The 24,534-nt window shown below is 33.7% G+C and overlaps 1 protein-coding gene and 1 long non-coding RNA gene across 3 annotated transcripts in view; both read left to right on the top strand.

Annotated features, from left to right (window-relative positions):
* Positions 1 to 24,534, top strand: part of LOC140040726 (protein TANC2-like) — a 128,543-nt gene that overhangs the window by 26,358 nt on the left and 77,651 nt on the right. The gene's annotated exons all lie outside the window — the stretch shown is intronic.
* On the top strand, positions 20,347 to 22,645 carry LOC140040734 (uncharacterized). The gene is made up of 3 exons (XR_011842768.1): positions 20,347 to 20,464; positions 21,654 to 21,705; positions 22,103 to 22,645. It is a non-coding gene; the product is annotated as an uncharacterized lncRNA (long non-coding RNA).

Below are 24,534 nucleotides of genomic sequence, written 5' to 3'. Positions count from 1 at the left end.
TCAAGCTAAAAGACTAAAGTGGGACGTCAAGTCACTCATTCATATACAAGGCAGACTAGACTGGACAAGTTTTATGCTGAAAACCCCCTAACTCCTAAAAAATTCAGTAAACAATCAAGGGGAGCTGTGTTTTTTTTATTAGCAAGTTAAGGGTTATTTTCAACAGACTGGACCAAAGAATATATATCTTTGACTGGACTGGATAGACTAATCACAATCAATTTTTTCTTCATCATTAGGAGGCCTGCTTTATTTTCGTAACACAAGAGCCTGGGGAAAATGTTTTTTAATACAAAATAAAAACAATAGAAACAGAAATTTGGCTTTAGTATATTTTTCTTAAATAAATGCTGAGGTATGTTTTATTTACGGCAAATTTTGTCATCATTGTTTTAGGGCTGAGATCTAGGCCTATATACAGTGGAAATAATGATGAAAACACGTGGGTAAAGAGCACATGAATATGCAACTAGAAACAACCTGAATGGCGCACTTCCGTTGTAACGATAATCGTACGCTATGGGTCTGAACACCTCATTTTTTTCTCTGCGGTTTGTAATGTGACCTTGCTAGTAACGTTGTACGCTAAAACGGTCTAACGCCATGGGTCTGAACATAGCCTTAGTTAATTTTATTGCTAAGGTCAAGTCTGGGGGTCACTTCATCACCCTAGATATTTCAAGTGTGAAGTATCCTATTACAAACACAAACTTGAATGGACTGTTTCGATAATAATTCAATGAATATCTGACAGTGAATATACCAGAAATGCTTTGGGATTTGTAATTTTAGCATGACATATGTCCTAATAGACTCTTTTCCCAGAAGTTTTTTTGGGTCTACTGTAGCAGCTGGAATCAATAAATTATAGGGGAGTTTCCATTTTCGCAAAACTGTCGTCCTTAGAACTATAACTGCTGCTTGCTTTAGCTTCTGATTGAGTAGTCCTAATGGGACGTAGCGGGCTAGAGCAGCAGCGTGAAAACGTACAACACAAATCTCAAAAAGAGATAAAAGGTTTATTACATGTGTCAGTAATTGTTTATATTTATTTTTTTATTTTCTTCATTATATTGACAGTATAGTCGCACAGTAACACACACTTTAGGTTGGGTCTATTATTTGGCTAAATTAATGTATAAGCGGAGGTCCAATAGCTTGTATAGAGAGGTCCTATTGCCATGTTTCTACACACTCAGCACACCAACTTTTTTTGTTAGCTAATACCCTGAGACAAAATAATCACGAGGTGTGCCGTTGCAAATTTACTGCGGTCACCCTGAAATCCAAGATGGCGTCAAAAATGGCCGCCATTTTATAGTGATGCACTTTATTGTCCATAACTTAATAAATATTTGATGTATTTTGTTGAAAATAATGTTGATTAATAGCTATTTACATTATCTATTCAATAAAATAATTTTATTTTAACTTTACTGTAATGAAATAACCTTTTTTAAGCAAAAATATAGAATTTTAGCAAAAAATTCAGAAAAATGTGCGATATATCATATTTATTATGTTAATTAAGGCAAAAAGCCATATTTTTTTTTTTTTTTTCACATATGCACAAAAACTGACCCACTATATACTAGGTTGTAACTCATTAAATACTTAACCGATTATGATGAAAATAGATTTATTTTATAGATAATTAAACCTTCCTTATTAATTATTTAATAGTCATGTTAGATAATAAATACATATGAAAAATGTATTATTTGTGTAAATCTAATTAAAACTATATCTTTTTATGAGGTAAAAAGAAATAGTTTAACCTGCAGGATTTGATTTTTTTAAACATTTATATCATTAACATCATTGAAACACAAATGATCAATACATTTATACCTGGAACATCATTGATTCACATTCATATACACAAGTGTTTAGTACATTTATACCTGGAACATCGTAGATTCACATTCATATACACAAGTGTTTAGTACATTTATACCTGGAACATCATTGATTCGCATTCATATACACAGATGGTCAATACATTTATATCTGGAACATCGTTGATTCACATTCATATACACAAGTGTTTAGTACATTTATACCTGGAACATCATTGATTCGCATTCATATATACACAGATGGTCAATACATTTATATCAGGAACATCGTTGATTCACATTCATATACACAAGTGTTTAGTTCATTTATACCTGGAACATCGTTGATTCACATTCATATACACAAGTGTTTAGTACATTTATATCTGGAACATCGTTGATTCACATTCATATACACAAGTGTTTAGTTCATTTATACCTGGAACATCATTGATTCACATTCATATACACAAGTGTTTAGTACATTTATACCTGGAACATCGTTGATTCACATTCATATACACAAGTGTTTAGTACATTTATACCTGGAACATCATTGATTCACATTCATATACACAAGTGTTTAGTTCATTTATACCTGGAACATCATTGATTCACATTCATATACACAGGTGTTTAGTACATTTATACCTGGAACATCGTTGATTCACATTCATATACACAAGTGTTTAGTACATTTATACCTGGAACATCGTTGATTCACATTCATATACACAAGTGTTTAGTTCATTTATACCTGGAACATCGTTGATTCACATTCATATACACAAGTGTTTAGTTCATTTATACCTGGAACATCGTTGATTCACATTCATATACACAGGTGTTTAGTTCATTTATACCTGGAACATCGTTGATTCACATTCATATACACAATAGTACATTTATACCTGGAACATCGTTGATTCACATTCATATACACAAGTGTTTAGTACATTTATACCTGGAACATCGTTGATTCGCATTCATATACACAGATGGTCAATACATTTATATCTGGAACATCGTTGATTCACATTCATATACACAAGTGTTTAGTACATTTATACCTGGAACATCATTGATTCGCATTCATATATACACAAGTGTTTAGTACATTTATACCTGGAACATCATTGATTCACATTCATATACACAAGTGTTTAGTACATTTATACCTGGAACATCGTTGATTCACATTCATATACACAAGTGTTTAGTACATTTATACCTGGAACATCGTTGATTCGCATTCATATACACAGATGGTCAATACATTTATATCTGGAACATCGTTGATTCACATTCATATACACAAGTGTTTAGTACATTTATACCTGGAACATCGTTGATTCACATTCATATACACAAGTGTTTAGTTCATTTATACCTGGAACATCGTTGATTCACATTCATATACACAAGTGTTTAGTACATTTATATCTGGAACCTCGTTGATTCACATTCATATACACAAGTGTTTAGTACATTTATACCTGGAACATCGTTGATTCACATTCATATACACAGATGGTCAATACATTTATACCTGGAACATCGTTGATTCACATTCATATACACAAGTGTTTAGTACATTTATACCTGGAACATCGTTGATTCGCATTCATATACACAAGTGTTTAGTACATTTATATCTGGAACCTCGTTGATTCACATTCATATACACAAGTGTTTAGTACATTTATACCTGGAACATCGTTGATTCACATTCATATACACAAGTGTTTAGTACATTTATACCTGGAACATCATTGATTCACATTCATATACACAGGTGTTTAGTACATTTATACCTGGAACATCATTGATTCACATTCATATACACAAGTGTTTAGTACATTTATACCTGGAACATCGTTGATTCACATTCATATACACAGGTGTTTAGTACATTTATACCTGGAACATCATTGATTCACATTCATATACACAAGTGTTTAGTACATTTATACCTGGAACATCGTTGATTCACATTCATATACACAAGTGTTTAGTTCATTTATACCTGGAACATCGTTGATTCACATTCATATAACACAAGTGTTTAGTACATTTATATCAGGAACATCATTGATTCACATTCATATACACAAGTGTTTAGTTCATTTATACCTGGAACATCGTTGATTCACATTCATATAACACAAGTGTTTAGTACATTTATATCTGGAACATCGTTGATTCACATTCATATACACAAGTGTTTAGTACATTTATACCTGGAACATCATTGATTCACATTCATATACACAAGTGTTTAGTTCATTTATATCTGGAACATCGTTGATTCACATTCATATACACAGGTGTTTAGTTCATTTTTATCTGGAAAATCATTGATTGACATTCATATACGCAAATGAATGTTTACAGATCATACCATCTCAATCCATATCACTATCTTCCAATAAGTCTAAATCTTCGTCAGTTTCAACATCATCATCGTTTTCTGTGACTAGTTTGGGCATGTTCATGCATAGTTCAGAACAGGTACATATTCCAGTGCAGTGTAAATTGCTTTTATAACACCGACACCTATTGGTTGTACATTCACCTTTACATCCACAGCAAGTCATTGATAAGACAACTGATGAGCTGGTTGTATATCCATCCAATCAATGTCAATGCTGGAACCTGTTACAATCCACCCATGGCCATGTGGTGATGGAATGTCTGTCTTTACGATGCAATGTCGATTTATATACGATTGATAATTTGCTCGCAATATTTTCTTTCGTAAAGCATTTTCGCATGGTGGTAGTTTGTCTGGATCGGAAGTTCCTGAAGTAAACATGATTGTTCTCATAGTGTTTACACTAGATGTTGTTACTGGTTTTAATTTTCTTGTCCTGGAGTTAAAACTGTACAAAATGCACACTGCAGTTTCGCAGATGGTAAACAAATCATCAGTTAAGCTCTTACCAAGAGAAGCCATTGCATTGCAGAATGTACTGTTATTCTGTATCAACCAGAGTACAGATGACTTTCGCTTTCCTTTGAAAGCACAGGTGCTGTCACAACCCGTGAAAACATGAGCTCCTATTAATGCTTTGCACACAGACTTTCCGAGGCTCTCTGCTATTCGTGTGATGTTGACCGAACGGATTTTGTCTCCCACTCCAGTAACAAATACACAATTAGTTGATATCCATTCAAGGCCACATGCAGCTGTTGCCAGAACCAAAACATCAGTGTCAGGTGATTTAATTGATATGACATCAGGTTTAGGTGTTTGGTTTGATGCGTAGTGTGCATGGAGAATGAGACGTTGGTCAGCTTCTTCCATGTTATATTCTAATTCAGGTACCTCATTACATTGAACTGGAAGATCAACTGCCCGAAATACACAGCATTTTGAGCCGGAAGTAGCATAAACTGTCACTTGACCAAGTATTGAAGCATATCTCTTGTGATGCCATTCTTCCAATAAAAAAGTTGTCAATGATTCTTTGAATTGTCCATCACGTAGAGCCTTTTTTAATTGCTTGTCCACTCTTTGACTGGAATTACTTATTGTAGTTGCAAAACTGCCTTCAGTTGATTTAACTCTCTCATCTCTTTCCGCATTTTTGATAGATACTGATGGATAGGTGTCGCATACCCAATGAACAGTTGAAGAAGATGAAGCATGTTTTACGACCTTATCTAAAATAATACTTGCTTTACTGTTATGGCTCGCCCGTTTGTTGCTGCATGAATAATATCCTGCCCAATTGCCAATATTTTCTTATGTATTGTTGGTTTTACAGCAACTCGTTTATCTCGCCAGTGAATTCCGATGCCAGAGTCGTCAGTGTCTGATGTATTTCTAGATCGTGTGTTGTGCACTGTTTTATTATTAAAATACCATTGTTTTGATTGTAAAATGTTTAAATTTCTGCCTAGATATAAGTGCGTCTTATACATCGATTACATAAAAAATACTAATATTTCAGTCTCCGTTATGGGTGCGTCTTATACACAGGTGCGTCTTATACACAGGTGCGACTTGTACACTGAAATATACGGTAACTGAAATACAGACGTTTTTTGTTTAAAAAATAATTCAAAGTTTTCGATCAAAACATATCTCATAATGCAACGCGCTTGTTTGGCTACTCTGTATGTATAATCATAAAACTTACTCGCGATCTGTGTGAAAACACCTTCTAATTTGTGACGAGTTGTAAATTAGCACCATGCATATTATGCATACTCATGGTTTGAATTCGTTGTTTACTTTCTCTTGCGGCGATTTTCCAGACGAAATGTAATCAAATTAATTTACCTGTTAATTACGTAAACTTGTTCCATAACAAGTTTTAAGGCGTCATGTCAAAATGTTTCAAAACGATAATTATGCGTGAAACGCGGTTCAGATTTCTTTGACCGTTTAACGCGTTAAACGTCTTAATCAAGCTCATTAATTGTACTCATTAAATATTAAAAGCTTAGGACCGCCTACTATTACGTCGGTAAAAAGACGCGATTAACGCGAACATCGCGGTTCAATGTAATACTATTTTGAAATCGATTTTGCGTCGAACACAACGATAAAAATGCGTTTTTAGGGTCAGGTCCTATGACAACAAAGAAATCGGCTGATAATGTAGACCTATTCCCCGGTCTATACATATACTGTCGTGTACGTATACATACATAAAATAAATGGGGAAACCCCGTAGGCTTCATTTAGCCTATACTGTACCGTATACGGGTTTTTTTGTATAGCCGAATATAATACTAAATAGCTTGATTTGAATGTTTAGGAAGATTCAGTATTTTAGTTCTTTGAAATGTATGCATTGTTTATATGTTAAGTGTGTCCTTATTTTATGATTATCATCATAAAATACTTCATTAATTTCGGGATTAATTTATATCATCAATTCAGTCAATGTCACATGGTTGTGCACATATTAAGAAACGACATTGTTTTGGCCATGTGCTCCAACGATCCAAAGGATCGGCAGAGGACCGTTTCCTTAAATGTTCTTCCACCCTATGCATATTGTGTACACGTGCTCTGCCGTGGATACAAAGGACTGTTTTGTTTTACGCGCATACCTAGCAATAACAGGCTCTTTCTCTAAATGTTCTTCCACCCTATGCATATTGTGTACATGTGCTCTGCTGTTTATGAAAATCAGATTTATACAAGATTTATTTAATTATACTATACTATACTGAAGTTGTTTTTCAGTTATGACCATTATGAGAGTTTGATAAGTAGGGTGTTTCGTAGTTATTATATTTTTTTGAGAACAAAGCTAGAATAGTAATAGGCCTAATAAACAATAAACTTGAAATGTTACTGGTAGGTCTATGCTATATAGGCTATTCATAATAAAAACAATTGAAAAAACTAAAATCCACCAATGTTCCCCGTTTATTTTCCCAGGGTCAAAGTGGTCAAAATAAATACAATATTTACAATAAATATATATATATTCCTTCATATGGTAACTAAAACATACTCCACGCACGGAGGACCCGAGATGTAATCCGTAATTTCAAATAACTTTTGTAACTTAGACCTCCCAACTCATGGACGTACTATATTCAGTTCCGAAGCAAAAGCCACACGCAAATACCATTGTTCTTAAAAGATAAATAAAACAAAGCATATTCGAATAAAATAATAGTAGGCTACTGTCTTTGCTTTGTTGACTAATTTAATACGCCTAGGTGGGTCGCCTAAACGAACAACATGGTAGGTGTAGGCCAGCAGCATTCAGCAAGCTTTTTGACCCCTTAAAAAGACATTCTTAAGCTTATTGGCCACGTTGGCCCTAAAAAAAAAAATTACTTATCAACTGATCGCCATCCAACTAGTTAAAATAATATTACAATTTAAAATAAATAAACGAATTAAACTAGACTTGAACTCGTTAGGCCTACTTTGACGAGTTTAGTTATCTGCACAGCAAAATCCACTTGCTTGCAAGTCATTACTTTAGAATATTGCGCACAGAAAATTATTATTAGAATTATTATAGAATAATATAATATTTTGTTGTTATATGGTGAATTCTGTATATTTTGGGTCATTGTACAGTATACACATTCATGGGTATCACTTTTTATTCGGAGGAGCTATAACAGATTAAAATTGATTGATTGATAAAATACTGCAAAGATAAAAATAGGTGACCCACATCATTCAAATTTTTTGACGTGATGACGTTATCTTCCGGAAAGATAATGGTCTAGCACACTGACATCGCGAGATTCGCGTAAATGAATGTGAAACGTATAATGACGTCATCGCAAAAAAAACCATTTTTTTTGTGATTCTATAAGGGGACAATATTTTTTTTACAAAAAATAACAATTATAATATTATTAAACGATGCAACCTATGTCTACAAAAAAATAGTAAGTTGACATTTCACTTAACCAAAGAAATGAATTAATCAGCATAATGCAGAATAGAAGGACAATAGACACAAAAGACTACTAGCCAAATGAACAATATGTGGATGCTTGCATAAATTAACTACATAAACAGTCTCTTCCTGTGCACTATTAAGTATTATTACATTGTGAAAATTAAATGTTCAACATTTTAACTCAGCAAATTAAAATAACGGTCTTTTTTTATTGGCGCAGAAAAGGGTACTCAAAATACAGTATAAATTTATGAATACTGTATTTAATCCACAAATGTGGTTGGGAAAATACGGTTTATATAATACAGTTAAAAAATGTTGCTCTGTTTTTGTATCATGCCTTCTGTATTTCAAATCAGGGAGATGTAAAATCTCCCTGATCAAATCACGCTGATTACTCTCTTAAATTGGTCGACTGAATATTCAATCGATACGGTTGATTTTTCAACTTTTGGCCGACTGTGAGTAGGGACAAATCGGATTGATTGAAATAACGATTGAGAATGTTTCAATCGATTCAAAGATTGAAAAATTTCAAACTAAGATGATTGGAAAAATAATTTTTTCAACCAAAATCGATTGACTTTTTGTTTAAATACGATGCTTAAAAAAGATATGTTTCTTATATATATTCCATTTTGATTTTATTGAACATAACAAATAACAGTATATTACAATAGTCAAGACACTGCTGTAGTCTTTGTCTTTCAGTATTATAATTATAAATTCAAAAACTATTTCATATGCCTGGGTGATATAGCCTAATTCTTGGGAGGGCATCTACAAAGTCCACAAATATCATCCAGGAAAATATAGTGCAGCCTAAATAAAAGCCCAACCATGGCTTCTATAATGTGTCTGAATGAAAGTATATGTTGAGTTATGATGACCGTCATATTGACAATAAATATGGCTGTCGGTATTGCAAATTTTTGTCCGGAATACTCTTTTCTAACATCTGTTGCATCCTGTAAGAATAACAAAAAGCATAACAAACTGTTATTTATCATAACATATTTCATAAATGTATGCATCTTTAGTAGGCCTAGCAGTACTGTACTATCTTTATCATTGATAATTTTTTATTTTCAATATGGTCTTAAAAAGCAACGGTGAATAGTTTTGCTATTCAATCAGAAAAGAGTAGGCCTATCCCCGAGAGTATCATATAAAACTCTTTTCTCTAATCAAGTAAATTTTGACATTCGTAATTTTTAAAATGAAAATAAAAACTGTACTATTAATTAATATGCTTACATGGATATGTTGAATGAACAAATTCACAGCTTCTGATTTGGTCCATGCTCTGTAAGATTGAGACATATAGTATGCCTCATATAAATCAGCATAACAAGACCACTAGGCCTAGTGCACAAAATAAATTATAAAACATTAATAATAATAACACAAATAGTAAAAATAATAGGATAGTTCAGATTCAGTCAAGCCACCAATAATTAGGCAATCTTTTTCTAGCATCAGGTCGGTATGTCGAGTAGTTTCTTCTAGGTTGGAAATATTTTTTAATCCAGTCCCTGTTCAGTTTTAAAGCTTAAACAAGAAATATTTCTTACAAAAAACGCCGCGTAACCTTTTGACTGGACAGTTGTAAGAACAGTCTTCATTAATCTAATATAATAGGTCGGCCAATCAAAACGCAAGTGAACAATTGGGACTTTACTTGTGATTTATGTCATTGGCCTGTCAGCACAGTCGTTTCTTTCTAGAATTAAACGCACAAACTTGTATTGGGAATAATGTATGTTTATGTGGTTATTACTATCGCATTTAGGTATTGATAATACCGTATTTCCTCGGGTATAATCCCACCTCGAGTATAATCCCACCCCCGACTTTACGATTACCTTCGCACGCAAGCATATCCCCGGGCAAAGTCCCAGTGTATAATTTATCATTTGGACAGAAGAGGTAGGCCTAGCTAGCTAGGCCGACGTCGATTTTTTTTAAAGAAATTCTCACCAAAAAATAGAGTAATTTCTCTGAATTCGGCTGACTTAAAACTCATCAAACATTGGCCGTCGTAAAATTGAATACAACCTTAATATCATCGCCCCGATCTTCGCGTTCTGCACATCATGCATTCGCCGCACACTCGCTCGCCGTGTACATTCTGCATGCCTTGTTTACACTACTGCATGCTTGATTACCATAAAAAAAACACCGCCCTCTATACCGACCGGAGCAGTACTGTAGTTCGTGTCGCATGCAACAAAATGCGATTTGCACAGAGCTCGAGCGTGGGGAATCGGGAGAGACGGAGAACTTATATGAGTTATGTCGATATTATTTAGGAAGCCAGGCCCAGATCACATTTTAGGGTATTTTTTAAGTAGAAATCTGGGAGAAAATCTATACAGTAGGCATAGACCAATTAGGCCGCCTAGGCCTAGATGACCTGGCAGTCTAATGTCTAGGCCTACATCGGAATATAGCTTTAGATAGCCTAAATCGTAGCCAGAAGAAATATTGTCATTTTCAGTTCATGCACCGGGAAATCCCCGGGTATAGTCCCACCTCCCAAATTCGGGCAAATTTCACGTACAAGGGGGGTGGGATTATACCCGGGGAACTACGGTAATAATAATATGGCTTTTGAATATATAATTACTGTCTGTAGAATAACATTTATACATTTTCGGTTCGCGATGAAAAGTTATATGAATGGATTTGTAATATAGGTATTTATAATAATAGTATATGGGTTGTATTATTGCTAAGCTATCACCAAATCACGTTATAACATTATTTCTCAGGGTTTTTTGCACCATTGATCAATACCAAACGCGTATCGGTATTATAGTTTTTAATGAATCATTACATTAATAAAAATACCCAATTAAATCAATCACGTCAGTCCAATTCCGACTTATGTTTCGATCACATAGTTCTGTGTCTACACTGTCCAAATTAGTTTAACAAAAAAAGTGTGATGTGCCCAAATATGGTAGTGATATGCCCGAATATCGTAGTGATATGACATCGTCATGTCTATATAATATGGGCACATCATATTTTGTTTGATAGTATAGACAGAGCTTAAGGATTATATTAAAAAAATGTTTTCTTACATTTTGAAAAAAAGTATTTATTTGTTTATAAGCCCAATTTTCCAGTTTTAATTTTACATTTTGAAAACAAAGTATTTTATTTGTTGATAAGACCAATTGTACAGTCTTATTTTACATTTTGAACGAAAGTATTTATTTGTTGATAAGCCCAATTTTGCAGTCTTATTTTACATTTTAAACGAAAGTATTTATTTGTTGATAAGCCAAATTTTCCAGTTTAATAATAATGACCCTTCCACAGTGCATTTTACATGATATTGACCGAGGGTTTTTACGCCTCTATAGCCACTGATCAATACCATAATTAATGTACTTTTTTAAATGAATATTGAAATGTTTCAACATACCCAATTCAAAAAACGGTCCGTTTTCGAGTTCAATCTTTTGATTAGAGAGGTTGGAGTTTCATTTTGAACGAAAGTATTTATTTGATTGATAAGCCAAATTTCTAGTCCTAATGATTTGAGATTCAACGGGTTTTGCTTTCAATTGTATAATAATATAATTATATATATATATATAAATATAATATTAAGTATAATTATGAATTCACCAACACTTTCAGGCCCAATAACAATGATCCCGGGCCCGAGTTTTTGTAGACCGGACTTCCATGCACAGCCACATGTTAAGGAATATGAATCTCTTTATGATTTTAATATGGTTCGAAATGATATTACACAATAACGATTAGACAGCAACTGTGCAAGAGTCCAACTAATAAAATCGGAATGATCAATTAATTGAACATTTACAGCATAAGGCCCATACACTAGGACGATAACGATCGACGATAAATAGACAAATGTGCATTTTTAATACATAAAACAAAAGAAATATAAACAATTCCTTTGATGACAATTATATTTTCACACGTCCAATCAAATGACGTCATGATTAGTAAGACCAATAATATCGTGACAATACAGCGATTTTATTGTTTTTATTTATCATGACGTCATTTGATTGGAATTTGAAAAACATTATTTTTATCAAAGACAGCATAAATGATTATCCTATAGGTCTAGAACGAAAACCTTTCTAATTTCTTTTGGTTTATGTAAAAAAAATGCATGCTATATATTTATCGTCCGTCGTTATCGTCATAGTGTAATTGGGCCTTTATACAAAAAAAATAAATTGATTACGAGGTTACATGTCATTTTCACCTATCACCAAAAAACTAACCTTTTCAACACTAATTAATTGTTACGAAGCCAATTTATATTATATATTTCATTAAAACTGAACTTTACGGTAAATGAAGAGTAAGTATCAGTTAATATGAATAATATAACTAGAGGTCTATGAACTTGCGTCCAGACACAGAACTGTGACATTACTATCATAAATGTTGAAACCACTTATATAACCTTTTTTTAAAGAAAATATAATTGTGTTAGGAGAAGGCTAATAAACAAATAGATAATATACAAACCTTTTTCTGGATTAATTAATGGAGCAGGCGTTAATAATAATCTGCTGCTGCTACCTAGACTGATTGTTCACCTTCTGACGATAATTGATTGGACCCCCCCCCCCCCCCCCACGGCATCTGATAACCCAAAAAAAAATGTACCAGGACTGTTTCAATGATTTAATATCTGACGGCGTATTATTATAACATTGGCCTAGATTGACAGTCAAAAGAAAGTCATTGTAAATACCTCCCTTTATGTTGACAGAGCCAAAATAAAGTTTTGACCATTATCGAATGATTATTTGACAGTGACTTATTATAATACCGGCCTGGTTTTACAGATTTCCGTCTACATCTCAATAATACTGTATTATCAGCAAAGGCTTTCATATAGACTCTCTTCTCCCAGACGTTTTTTGGGTCCAGCAGCTACCTATAAATTATAGTCGAGTTTCCAAATTCACAAAACTGTCAGTCTTAGATACTAAAGCTACCGCTATGAAACAGCTTATTAATGAATGTGTCCTCCTGGGACATAGCTGGCTAGAGCCGCGGCGCGAAAACACGAATATACACAATTGACATGTATAAAGACAGTGATTTAAATACAGATATACAACATATTATTATTACTTACTATAAAAAAATAAATATAAATCGTTCAAGATGTCCATCCCATGTTGTTATTGTGAATTATTGCAGCCCGAAACATCATTGACATGTAGTCAAGCATTTTTCCTGTGCAATAGATAGAAATAATATGTTTCTACTAAATTTTATAGTACTGTACAGTATAGCCTATCGTCATTATTTATTAATATTATAATTATTAATTATATCATAATTTATTCGTAGGACGGCTAGGCCCTAGGCCTACTACTAGAGGCTCTAGGCCTAGGGGCCTAGTCTAGGAAATAGTATTAAAGTAGGGCCTAGGCTTAGTAACTAGCCTAGACTAGGCCTATTTATTAGGCCTAGCTCTTCTCCAGCTAGACCTACTAGTTAGGCCTAGCCTACTAGCCTAGTACTGCTAGCCTACTAGGTCTAGGCCTAGGGGATGTCTATTATTAGGTAGGGTAGAACGTCATCAACAATTACAACGTTTTCTTAGTATTCATTAAAAATGTTTATACAATGTGCCTATTCAACTAGGCTAGGCCTAGATAGAATAATATTCAAGGCATAACACATTTGATTTAGTAAATCTAACCTAGGCTACTCACTAGCTAGGCCTATAGCCTACTGTAACTCGGTAACCGGCCAAAATAAACTCGAGCCGTACACAACACTCGCTGCTGTCACGTCAACTAGACTACTAACTAGGCTAGATAGATCTGTGCTGTGGCCAGAAAATGTGCGCGGTGGTGGTGGTGTGAATGTAGGCCTCAATGTAGCGTATGCCTTAGATTCAATTTAAAATAAATGATTACCAACCTTCTAAAATAGATATTGATTCAATTGGTATATGTTACGAATACGGTAGCTCGTAAATTGTCGACAAAGAATCTAAAATACGATCGAATACACTGACTCTGAAGATCATAGGCGGGCGGCCGGACGGGAAGCGAGGCGGGGAAACAAGACAAACTTTTGTCCGCGCGCTTTCACGTCACAATATATTAGGCGCTGATTGGATGTTGTAATCAAACTTTCTATCAGTTGAAACTTTATTTTCAACTGGAGCGTATTTTACGTTCATGAACACCATATTCAGTCTAAAAAGTTTGGTTTTAATCATCAAACGTAAATACGATCGAAATTTCCAATCGATGAATTTAAGAGAGTATTATTACCTTTGATTCTTTATTGGTATTATTATAGAGTAAGTTCATCGTCAAGTTTCTGTTAATAATTTTCTTTACTCATTTTTGTATAGGAATATGTACAACAGTACAATGATGGTACAATCATTGTTTAAAAGTGAAAAAAACATCGGTTAATTTTTTTGTATATTATGATGCTATGCGTTTTAGTTTTATTTCCTGAATGTAAAAGCTGTACTATTTTACGAATTCCTATTTTAACCACCACATATTATTCATGGATCAATAAATAACAAAAGCTTCAACAAAACAATGCTTTGCAAAATAACAACATTTATTTCTATAGGATCATGCTCTGATCATTTAGTTTAACATACTATAATAATAATAATAATAATCGAAAGAAAACAAAAATAATTATATATTATTATAGATACTAAAAATGTTTAATAAAAGTTTTGTTTAATTTCAATTGGTGGTTTGTCATCTTGTCTTTAGTTCGTTTGGGAAAAATAATTAATAAAAAATGTTCTTTATTTGAATAAATCGTTCGGTATGGAATATTTTTAAAATACATTAGGCCTCTAGTTATAATTCATTGTGTCCCGTTTTATTTTATGATTGAAAAATCGTCACGATAAATATAAAGAAGTTATAGTCCTCCCCACCCTAAATCCAAAAATAAAATAAATATTTTTCTTAACAAAACTGAAGTAGCCTATACACATTAAGCGCCACGTTTAATGCAGTTTTCGTAGACGTTCGCATTGAAAACGAAATTCTTAAAGCCTGTTTTCCACTAGGCGAATTTAGTCGTGTGAATCAAACATTTCACGTATTCGCACGCGCAGTTTTCCATTGCACAAGAAAAATGTTAGGCTTTACGCAGCCCTTAAACAAAAGTACGTCGGCAAAAAAAAGATGTTAAAAATGGCGGCGTGAAAAATAAAAATAATATTGTCCAGTATCTAGTATCAGAACGTTCAATCGGTCGCTCAAAAAGACTGCCGACAGAAGACCGTAATTAAAAGTACAGACCTAGTTTTTTTTTTGGTCACATGGCATGAAACACGATACTCTTTGCTGTTTACGGAAACCTCTCAGAGTCACATGTTTTCTTCCCTCCATCCAAATTCCAGTCGGGCATTTTCTTTACGCATGTAATGATTATTTAAAAAGCCTATCTTAAATCTTAACATGGAATATATTATTTTGCATATATTTTGTTGGTGTCCTAGCCTAGATGTCTTTTTTTTTGTTATAATTCGCTAACCCAACCTCTCTGCGTGAGCTAAAGGCCCCTTTCCCAACGGGTCCGATGTCGTCTCGTCTGCGGATGACCGGCCAAATTAGGTTAACCTAACAGCATAGGGCGGCTACAAAAATTGACGTCTTCTAGCTTTAGATAGGATTTTAAATAGCGAACAAAACATTGTTTGTTTGCAATGTCCATGCTTCTAAAGGCGATAACAATGGTGTTTACTAACCCTACGCACCACCCTACGATCGACGCGTAGATAATTTATTAATTAGGATTATTAAAGACTGTATACAAAAGCATTACAAAAAAATGTTATAACAGTAGAAATTGAACTGTGGTAGCAGTAGAAATTCATTTTCTTGGTTAAGTTTTGACAGTAGTTTTAGTATAAAAACGTGGGCAGTGGAGTATCAATCATAAAAACGACTCAATACTCCACCTATCAACATCGTACTATAATGGCACTGCGGCGGGAATGATGGGCTGCCAAGAGTGATCGGCTTTTGTTGTTTAAGGCTGGTTTCCTGTCGACGTAAGAACATCACTTTTGTTGCGACTACGTCGATTTGTTGTAAGAAATGCGGATTTTACAGGAAACCGATTACGATCGAAAATTTATAAAATCGACGCAACGTAAGAAAAATGGTAACGACAAACGATTTTACAGGAAACCGATGACCTAACAATTGTTGCGATACGACGTTTTCTTCCGATTTTACAGGAAACCGGGATTTTTTATCTTACGCTTGAATGAACGCCCTTGCGTCACGTTTCTTACGTCTCTTACGAAAGTTGACTTGAAGTCAACTTTCGCAAGAGACGTAAGCGCAATCGTAACAAGCAACCAATGAGCGACAAGAGTTATTACGTAATGTGTATGTCCTTATAGTGAAATAAAGCCGGACAATAACATTTGTATGTATTTACTACTATAATTTTAGCCTAATCATGTTCTAATCAGGGAGTTTACAACTCATATCAAAATATAATACTCTTATTTATGGACGTGCAATAAACAATCAGCATCGGTAGAAACGTCGCGAAAATGAACATTTGCAACAAGATAAGATATAGAAAGCCCCTTTGTAAGCAATATAATATTATTATGTAACTTTAACAAAAAATTGTTTGCTTGATTTTGTATAATTTATACTGTTTTGTTAAATGTATTCTTACTAGATGGTACGCTCGCTTCGCTCGCGTACCATCTAGGTCGTACCCACAGATGGTTCTTGAATACATAGTTATTTCAGAGTAGCAAAACTGGCGATTTCAAATGTACGTACCGCAGGACTATAATACATTGTCGTTTACAGAAACGAAAAAATAGACACGATGATTTATGTAGTCAACTAAAATTAACACCCTGGGAATTATTTCCGAAGGAAAAACTTATCACAAAATGAGTCATTTAAAGAAACCCAATTTGTGTTTTGTATGTAACCAGGGAGATGTAACATTAGGGTTGAGGGATGGGAAAGCGGATAGGTGCAAAGAGGAACAATTTTTAAATATATTCTTTATGCACTCAGTAACGAAATATTTTTTTCATGTTTTATAGGCCTATAAATAATATACCTCTAAATACAGTAAAAAATTTGCGATTTAATACCTTTTGTTAAAACTGTCACTGTCATAATCGATTGAAATATAGTCACGATACACCACTACGACGTTTATATTTTTGGTAATTATTAATTAATACAAACGTTGAGAAGGAACTGTCAGTATAGTTTGTTTGTATAAATAATGTGTTTATATATCTAACAGTAGAGCCTATCCACAATCTCAGTAATAAGTTTATTTGTATATATTTTTATATTACATCTAACAGTACGAACATTCACAGTAAAAAATGTTCGATTCAAATGAGGACCAAAAATAGGTAATTATAATAGGTATTTACAGTATTGTTCAAGTTTATTCTCAAAGGGCCCATATATTTACCTACCGTATGTGTTAAACCAAGGGCTCATAAATTTACCTACTTGTGTTAAACCAAACTCTGGCAGACTGAGAGATTGGGATGTTCCATTCATCGCAAATCAATACATTTGTATAATCGTATATTAAATCAAAATAGTATTTTTTAAAGAAAATCGGTCTGTCTTCAACATTATGATGCTGTACTCTAGCTGTTCAACCGGTTTTCAGCTATTAAAAACAATTATCGTAGGAGGAGATAGGAAAATGCGAAGCCTCCTCGCATTTTTGTGGCGGGTATTTTTCAAGATTTTCCATTATTAGACAGTGTATACCACGATCGGAAAACACCCCTATTTGGGGCAAATCGTTGAACCTAAATTCGTTTTAATCGTCAATAACTAATTATCTAACTTAATTTAATTAGTAAACAGGGTTACATCAGGTGGTTAAAATCAGTACCGAAAGTACGAACCAACTTTATATACCATCGAGTAAAAATTCTAGAAGTAAAGCGCGATTTACCGAATTTTGCCCTTACGTAAATTTATATATAGATTATAGGCCTGTAAATAATGGGTATCTTACTGCGGTAGTACTATCTCATGCTCGATTAGATATGCTTTTAGGCCAATAGGCCAATGCCTAGTCTAGGGCCTAGGTAGGTTTAAAGCCCCATTCCCTACGTTTTTTAGATCTAATTTAACATCACAAACTATATTTAATGTAAAAATAATACTATATGGTCCTATTGCGATAACTTTTTTCGTCTTTAAACGGTTAAAAATGTGAAAAATAAGCCGATTCTAATAATTATAGCGGCCCGCTATAAATCCCAAAATGCATTGCGCGCGGATTGATATTTTTGTTTTTCACCTGTAATTCGCCCACTTTTCGATCGATCGTGAGGCCAAAACAAATGGAAGACTGCTAACTTTTCAACGAAAATACCGGGTTTTCCCCAATTTGTATCAACGGAGTCTGGCAAAAATAGAAAGACAATTAATGCAGCAACTATACAACGTCAGGCTAGGTATATAGCTCGCGTACGATGTTCGTACGTTACCGATGTTTACCAGCTAGGCCTACAAAACTAAGCCTAGCTAGGCTAGGCCTAAGACCGTCCACGAGAGGTCGATCGCCGCGAGCTACTTAGGTAGTGCATTGTTTCTCACTTTTTATCATAATTTACCATAAAACGTACATTTAAGACAAGGAATGACATGGTTTAATGTTTTTAAAGTGATATATATGTATTATTTTCCAAAAAACGTCCAAATTTGCAGGGAAGGGGTCTTTAATAATAATAGGAATCTCGAAATGATTTGCCTTTTTTTAATTTTGAAAACTATTTAAGGCTAGGCCTAGAGGGCCAGGATAATTAATTCATATTTTGATTCATACAAATAATACATAGGCCTACTAGCCTAGGCTAGTTTGATTATTTGGTCAAATCAATTCCTATTAGTACGGTACCGTACAGTATTAATTAAGTATTTTACTAATACTAGGGCCTAGCTTATCTACTGAAAATAACATGTTGGTGTGCTGCACTGACAGGTAGGCTACAATAACAACATTCAACATTTTGCGCGAAAAATAATAAAACCCGCTCTAAAAAGAAACACCAATCAGAGATGTTGTTTCAAATACGTCATAAATTCGACCGACGTAAGAAAAAAATTTCAACTTTCGTAACAACACTAAAATCGACGTAAGCATACGACGTGTGTTTCACAGCCAAAATTTCAACTTTCGGGAGCAGCATAACTACAGATGTTTCTCTGCGGCCCGACACGATCTTGACTAACGTCAACGACGTCAATTTTTTCTCAACTTTCGTAAGAGACGTAAGAAACGTATGAAACGCAAGAATCGTTGCAAAATTCGACTTCTTACGTCGACAGGAAACCAGCCTTTACTGAGCGAACTTTAAATAGGTATTTTATTTGTATTACAGTTGCATTTTACAGTTATTACACATTCGGCTATCTGCGATTTCATTGTTTTTTAGGTTAATAATTGTTATTAGGCCATAAGCAGTAAATTCTAACGTTTCATCTCGTTCCGATGTCATGGATCTACAATTTCTTTACATATTTAGAATAATAATTTTATAAATAACAACATATCAAAAGTTCTCCATAATCGTGTTAGACAATTTTGAGAAATTACTGTTTTATTTTGGTACTTTATTTTAATATACACCGCGTGAGTGATTTGGTCGGGCCGAACGTTACACGTTCAAATTATCCGCAACGTCTTAAAAACTGTACCACGTGATCGTATTTCACCAATCATGCTCTGGTTACAGATGAGGGGAATCCCCAAAACTCACACACGGCAACGTCACACGTGGACAAAAATATTCAATCATGATGAATGGAGCTAGACGTGGAGGAAAATTTGTATGATTCCCCACCAAACAAATGCTACTGTAAACGAAGAAATGATGCATCTTATGATCATCCTATTGTATTGAAATAGTCTCCTGCTCATATAAGAAATGGGATTTTTAGAATGTTACCACTTAAACCAGTGTGCTATATTAATAATATTCGTACAGAAAGGCTAGGCTAGCTAGCTACGTCTTTAGGCTCTAGCCTAAAGGCTTAAGGTAGCACACTAGCCTAGGTCTGGAGGTGTATACTAGGCTACTCTCAAGATGGCATAGGCTAGGCCCAGCAGCAGTACAGTACAGTTAGGCCTGCTACTAAACTATAACTTAATGGGCTATTATTAAGTTAAAACGGCGACAAACGGAATACAAAGACACAGGTGAGGATAGCATAATTTTAGTACATTTTGAGCAAACACAATAAATACACATTAAAATTAATATATTATTATTTATTATTATTAATAATTACAATAGAGAGAAATGGCGAACCGCGATGACGTCACTCAAATTTCACCGAGTGGGTATAGATTGTAAACAAACCATTTCGTCACATGTTTTTGTATGGGAAATTCCGATGGGTTGAGTTTAAAAAGTAGGTAGAAAAGAACGTTTAAAACACACATAATAGCAGTATATTTTTTTTTTGCAACCCCTTAACAATTTTAATGTTATATGGGCAAATCTTAACATATTTTATTTTAATTTGGATTGAATTAAGACGCGTTTTTGTTATATAGAGTACCCAGCTCTAGGCCCTAGATAGTTGGCCTGTATATGCTGTAGTACCTCGAGTACTCGAGCCTAGCACGGATCAGGGATTAATAATAATCATAATAATCATAATAATATTGGAAATTCGTTATTGCATACTGTACTACTACTACTACTTTAGCTAGGGTGCTGCTAAGCCTCTCCTACAGTAGCTAGGTAGTAAGACTAAATAAAGCATCTCTAGTAGATGTAGGCCTAGCCTAAGCATTAGTTTCAGCTTGACAACTGCCATTTTGTTATGTGGCTAGTGATGCGGCGTTCCTTCCTGCAGGGAGGGGGCTATCGCCAGTAATGAATACTTGATAACACCATTCTACTATAATACTATAGGCCTAGTCTAATGTAGACCTACAGATATGAGATATTTTTAGGAATATGATTGTGAATGATGGATGACTTTTATACATAACAAGAATTATGAGCGTTACAGCAACAACATTGGTTAGACGACGCCATGATTCACGTGTATAAACATAGGAAATGTGCCGCCCTCAACGGTTTGTTATGATTTTATACCCACTCGGATTTTAGACGCCGGTTCGCCATTTCTCTCTATTGTTTGAAATAATTAATTTGGTCTGGCCTAGTAAGCAGGCTTTCCCTATACTGTACCTAGGCTATCCTATTTAGTATTATGCATTCATTTTGATGGCCTGGTCCGAAGACTAGGCCTAGTATTCATACATCAGCCCGGTATTATTTTTATTTATAAATGCTTAATTTTAATTTAAAATAATTTATTTCATTTCAACTGTATCATTTCAATTCAATTTATCTTCAATTATTTATGTCTAGGTTGTCTAGTGGAAAGGAGGCACAAAAATGCTGAACACGTTCACTGATTCTGGTAAGTTTTGGATCCTTTTTTAATGTTAGGCCTAGAGATGAGAAATGCCAAATGATTTATGTTTTGTTATAATTATATACAATAGTAGTAAAATTAGTAATGAAAGTTAAAAATAGTAATGAATGCAAGAAATAGCTGAAAAACATCCATTACTTTAAAAATGTTTTATATACCAGGTTGCATTGTCAATAAACACTATATAGTAATGGAAAGTGTGTGGTAGAGTAAGTAAAGTTGAGAATGTTTCAACATTTCTGTGTATGGTTTACCACAAATCTGAACTAATTTTTTAATATAAAACTAAAAAGATTCATTGTAATTTAATAATATTCAGTTTAACTAAAATATTAAGTAATCGATATAAATTAGATAATCTATTCTTGATTATTTGTTACAGAAATGATACCAGCTTCAAAACAATTGTCATCATCTTGAATTGTTCATAAACTTCAAAACCATCAACTGGCTGAATGTAAAATACTTACTGCAAATGTTGCTGAATCTATGTTTAATTGTACCTACCTACCTGGACCACGTAGTATGTACATACTGTATATGAAGGATATTCCACATAGTAATTATTACTTATTAATTAGTTAAAGTATATTTGCTATTTCCATTGTACACTGGCTATGCCACACCTGAAATTGACAAGTTTTCTACTTGACTACTAGTTATGCTGGTACAACGTATCTAGAGAAGAGTAGGATTATATACATTGTATATTGGGCAACATGTAGGGTTGTAAAAAAACACAAATCCAAAAGAAACAAAAAAAAAATAAATGAAAATACATTACAAGGTATTTGTTGTATATTGTGTGTATATATGTCCATCTCATATCATTATCAACAATAATAGTTCTCTCCACAAGAGTTACATTCATGTTATCAATATAAAAACAGTAAAAATGGGCTGGCAGGCCTACTTATCTGGTGTTTCACAGAAAAAAATGGGTTGTTTTTATGGAAGCTCCTGGCCTAAATTGGCACTAAAAAATGCAATATTTAAGTTACAATAAATAAGTTATTGCATAATCATTTATTGTTTGTGTTGAAAATTTACTCAGGTGTCACTAACCTAGCATACCCATTGCATGAATATAAATATTATTATGGCAAGTCACTTTCTAAGAAATCATGTAGGCTTACGTACTCCTCAAAAACAAATAAAACATCAAAATTATCTATAAAATTAGCAAATTCTCAGCTGGTGCAGTGCATCTTCCTATATAAAAAAAATCATCAAGCTGGTTTGAAAAGGTTGTTTATCAACCCTCTCGGGTAGTTGTACAGAAAAGGCATAGTATTTATTCAGGCGCCTTTTACGGTTTGAGTCGAGTTCACACAAAATTGGCACTAAAAACAAACAAAAATGCAATGTAAGTTACTATCATATTATTGCATAATAATTTCTTTTGCGTTGAAACTTCACTTGTGTGTCACTAACTCACTAGGATACCCATTGCATGAATATAAATACATAGTGAGAGTTGATTATTAAAATATAACTGCTCAAAAAACGACTAAAAGATATTAAAATTATCTATAAAATTGGCCAAATCTCAGTTTTTGCATCTTCATAAATAAAACCTCCCTGAAGCTGACAAGCTGAAACTTTGAATTTTGTTTAACAACCCTCTCAAATAGTTGGGAAAAAAATATAAATATGGTATGTCAATTAGTTACGAAGATATTGTGTCTTAAACATCTTGAAAAGTGCAATTACAACTAAATAATTGTAATTTTTCAGTTTTCCTCACATACAAAATACTTATTTTTTAAATTTTAAATTTTGGATAAGTGTTCACAATATACTGGACTACTCACAGAGAAAAGACAATTGCATTTGGACAAAGACTTTTAAAGATATTGGCCCATAAAAGTACCTCCAGACCTCAAAAAGTGCCTTTTTTGCAGTAGTGGGGTACCTTTGAGAGGCCATTGCTCAAAAGTGTACAAGTATTTCATGGAGAACTTTTGATATAGTATGTGTAACATATTCATTTCACAATATCAACTTTCAAAATGTAGATCCAAGAGGTGGGAACAAAATCCATGTTCTAGGCATCTTTTGAGCTACTGCTTATGGCCTATATGTATTATGAGATCGCAACGCACCTTAAATCAAGGATAGGTTGGACCTAGGCTACTACGTACCTAGGTTCAGCGTATGTACGGCCTAGCGGCGATCGATTGACAACGTACCAACTTACTTTTACGATTTAGTTTTTATTTTTTTAAAAACGAAATAAACGCGTGTAACGAAAAAAACGATTTATTATTGTTATGTTTAACGCGTTTATGCAAATATTTAGTCAAGCATGCAGTGGGGGCGGGACTAATATTGAGCTGTGCATATTAGCGTTTTTCACGTTGTTTCACAATTGGAAGTACGGTCAAGTTTAAAGAACAAAAGAATACGCGTTTCACGCATAGTCATCGTTTTTAAACATTTTGACATGACGCCTAATGATGTGGGTCACTTTTCATTCCGATGAGATTAAAAATATTAAAATATACTGTGTATGAAATTAAGTCACTCACATTATTCTAATTTTTTTATATGATGACGTAATAAACATGAAAAACTCATGTGAAAAAAAATTGATTTAGCAACATATTATTATTAAAATCTAGGAGAAAATGGGGCACGCATTAGAGCGATGCGCTCTATTAGATGGGATTAACTAGTACAAAAGATCGTTATTTGCAATTAAAGTTTATAAAAATGAATAAAATCTACTACAGAAGGTATGAAAAACAAAATCAATTAGAAAAACCATTTTTCTATGTTTTGTACGAGCTGTGCGCACAAGTGCGTGCGCAA

Source organism: Antedon mediterranea, chromosome 2 (genome assembly GCF_964355755.1).
Source record: "Antedon mediterranea chromosome 2, ecAntMedi1.1, whole genome shotgun sequence".
Classification (NCBI taxonomy): Eukaryota; Metazoa; Echinodermata; class Crinoidea; order Comatulida; family Antedonidae; genus Antedon; species Antedon mediterranea.
The sequence above is the reverse complement of the archived record's forward strand: the minus strand, read 5'-3'. Positions and strand labels throughout refer to the sequence as shown.